Raw genomic sequence first — 3,722 nt, 5'->3', positions numbered from 1 at the left:
TATTACCAAGTCTGTTTGTACAAAGAAGGAATGTGGCTTGATGATTGGTGCATGATAATAAACACAGTGCAATAGTATAAGACATAATTAAAAATAAACGTATGTAAATTTACAATAAAATATGAAATACATACACACAAACAATAAAAGTTAAGTTAAGTTAAAATAAGCTTGTTATTAAAGCGTATATTTAACCTGAAGAGTTGTGCAGAGATGTGTAAATGTAAGTAATATATATATATATATATATATATATATATATATATATATGTAATATATATATATATATGTACACACAAACTTTTTCACAGCCTCTTGCTTGTACATAATGGGTGTTTATCTTTATTCAGCTTTGTTGTCCTTGAAGTCAACATTCATGTAGGTACACTATTAAACTAACCATATGTCTACCACCAATGATAATAATGATAATAATGTATAAAAGTATGCATAATGTATGATTCAAATTATTATTTTTGCCAGCTCAGAGAAGATGTAATTTGGGTGGACAGGCAAATATATGTATAGATAAAATTAAACATTTGCATATCAAGTTCATCAAACAAAATAACTCTGCTAAATGAAAATAAACAATGAGCCAAGCTTAGCTTGTGACTATGAGGCCTAGACCTAGAAGAAATAACTTTTATTTAGTGTTTTTACCAAAATACATCCATCCTTGTTATTTCTGAGCCTGCTTATTTACTTGTGATAGACACAGTGATAATAAAAGTTCAAAATAAACATTACATACTGATATCAGATACAGCTTTTGAGATTTAAAAAACTGTCTTCTCCTTGGAAAATAAATCTATGTGAATTCTACTCAGCAGGGTTAACAGGACAGATGATGAGCGGGGCAGAGTTTTTACCACCATGGTTAGGAAAGGGAGAGAAGAATGGGAGGAGTTTTTCAGTGAAGCAGCAGCCAGTAAAGGCGTAGATAAGACTTCCAGCATCAACGTCATAAAAGGAGACCAGACCCTCCTCATAATCTACAAACACCCCGACCTTCTCAGGCTTCGACTCCACAGAGAGAGTGACATAGGTCTCAGTAAGAGCACTGTAGACATTGTCATTACCCAACCATAGTGTCCAGTAACCATTCCTAGAGCACACATTGATCATCTCCTTTCTATTGACTGACTCTCTGGCAACTCCTAAACCCCAACAAGTCTTCCCTTTAACCTGAACCTCAAAGTAAGATCTTCCTGTAGAAACACACTGCTTTCCTAAAACATAGATGAAAGTAGAAAATCTCTTTGGGTTATCTGGTAGATTCTTCTCTACAATACCGTAATGTACTTGTTTCCCATCTTCAGACAGGATGAGTTTGGGATGTGCTGTATCAGGATCGAGTGTGACGTCCACTGCAAACTGCTGGACCCTCTTCAGCTCGGCCTCTCTGAACACCGTATTCATCTCATTTTTGAGCATCTCCAGCTTCTGAGCTACAGCTGTCCTCCTCGTTCCCCTCACATGGAGGTGGACCGACTCTGACTTCTGCCCAGTTCTTTGTGTGTGGAGCAGCATCCGGGGACTTGAAGTTCTGGACGAGGTGAAGGTGGTCTCCTGAGTGTGAGAGCTGCTGCAGCTCAGCACTCCTCTTGTTCAGCTCAGAGATTTCCCGTTTCAGCTCTTTGATGAAGCCTTCAGCCCGTTTCTCTGTCGCTTTGTGGTGCTCTTCAATCGTCTTGATGACTTTGGTCTGGTCTCTCTCAATATCCTCCTTCAGTTTAGAGAAGACAGAATTTCTGTATTCTTTGTCTCTGTTTGCATTTTCCCTGCTGACCTTGACTGAACGTTTGAACTCTTGGATCTTAAGTCGTCTCTGCTGGATCGTCTGCTGAATTTCAGCTTCTGTCTTCTCAACCTCGGCCTTCTTTCTTGTATATTCTTCTTTCAGAGGAACAACATCATGGTTCTTGTGGTCTAAAACAGTGCAGAGCATGCAGACACATGTCTGGTCGGTCTCACAGAACAGCTCCAGAGGTTTATCGTGCTTCGTACACATCCTGCCTTCCAGATCCTCCACGGGGTCGATCAGCTGGTGTCTTTTCAGACCTGATCTTGTCAGGTGAGGCTCCAGGTGAGTCTCACAGTAGGAGACCAGACACACCAGGCAGGACTTCAGGGCCTTCAGTTTGGCTCCAGTGCAGACGTCACAGGGAACGTCTCCTGGTTCAGCAGCTTGTTGCTCTGAGCTGCTGCTGCTGCTTCTTCTGGCTCTCTGTTGAGCCGACTGTCTGAAGAGAACAACCATCTCAGAGACAAAAGTATTCACCTGCAGCTCCGGTCTGGTGTAGAACATCTTTTTACAGTTGGGACACTTGTAGAGCACATCGCTATCCCAGTGTTTAGTGATGCAGCTTTTGCAGAAGTTGTGTCCACATGGTGTGCTGACTGGATCAGTGAACACATCCAGACAGATGGAGCACAGAAACTGGTCTTCAGAGAGCGAACTGCCGGCAGCAGACATCTCTACACAATAAAAACAAAAGTGAAAGTGTGAAAAAGCTAAACTAGAATTACAGAATTCCGGATTATTGGTTTAAAATATGAAACTATGATTATTACAAAGTTAACACGCAATTCTGTTTCATGGAGCTACTTTGCACATACGTCAACGTTTCATTTGAGAAAATTTGTTCTGAAAAGACAGAAGTGTCACACCCTGTCTGTGAGCTCAGCTCAAGCTCAGTATGTGCTGATGTTGGCGGTTTGAACACAGTCAAGATCATCAGCTGTACTCACCAGCGTGCAGAGACTCGCTGTGTAGTTTAGAAAAGATCCTGTGAACTTTGTTTATTGTGATATTTCTTAAAAAGGAAATAAGACGCGTCCCAGCTGCAGTCCTTGTGTTGCCTCTTTCTAACTTTTAGTTTCCTTTCAGGAGTCTGACGTTGAAGCTCAAAAGTCTTGCTGTGGCTCCGCCTCTTGTTTCAACCATTTTTGTTCCCCTCTCTGCAGCTCAGTTATTGCGAAACACCTCTGGCATACGATACATCTAATAGGAAGTAAAGCATACAGCCACCCTGTAGTCACTGAGGAGACTTTTCACTTTTTGAATGTCTTCTTTGTTTTTAAATGAGGGTCTATAGCATTAAATAAAACATACATTTAGTCCAAGATATGCAAATCAATTCTTAAATAAGTCTTTTTCACAGCAAACATTTTGACATGTTATAGTTGGAAAAGCAAAGGTGCAATTAATAATGTGTGTCCTGCTAAGATATAAAAACTTGAAATGTGTGTGTGTGTGTGTGTGTGTGTGTGTGTGTGTGTGTGTGTGTGTGTGTGTGTGTGTGTGGCACTGTGGCTTGCTAAGATATAAAAACTTGAAATGTGTGTGTGTGTGTGTGTAAAATGACATCACAAGTTGTGAATTCTAGAAACAGAGCCCCACAAAGTGGGTAAAAAACTAACATAAGAAAAAAAGTTTAGAATTTTGATATATTGAATAGATGATAATTAAATAGATTTTTTTTTTATCTTACCTGATTTTTTACGGAGGTCTAGGGCCACTGGAAAGGGTGGACCCCACATTTGGGTGAAAAAGGTTCGGGCCCAGCAAAGGTGGAAAACAAGAATGTGTGTGTGTGTGTGTGTGTGTGTGTTGGTATCAGAGCTTTTAGTGGCCGTTGGCGTCATCGCCAAAGCGTAGCGCCCGACCTCCGGTTCCCCCTCAGGTCAACACTGTTTGCTCTGCCAGCACTGTTACC

At 40.7% G+C, this 3,722-nt stretch overlaps 1 pseudogene across 1 annotated transcript; it reads right to left on the bottom strand.

The window, feature by feature from the left end:
* Positions 1-314: 314 nt before the first annotated feature.
* On the bottom strand, positions 315-2,894 carry LOC306707234 (E3 ubiquitin-protein ligase TRIM21-like; annotated as a pseudogene). The gene is made up of 2 exons (XR_013767716.1): positions 2,755-2,894; positions 315-2,481 (listed from the first exon to the last, which is right to left on the bottom strand). The product of XR_013767716.1 is annotated as an E3 ubiquitin-protein ligase TRIM21-like (transcript).
* Positions 2,895-3,722: the final 828 nt, after the last annotated feature.

Source organism: Pholis gunnellus (assembly GCF_910591455.1).
Source record: "Pholis gunnellus genome assembly, chromosome: 15".
NCBI lineage: Eukaryota > Metazoa > Chordata > Actinopteri > Perciformes > Pholidae > Pholis > Pholis gunnellus.
This window is presented reverse-complemented; position numbering and strand designations above follow the sequence as displayed.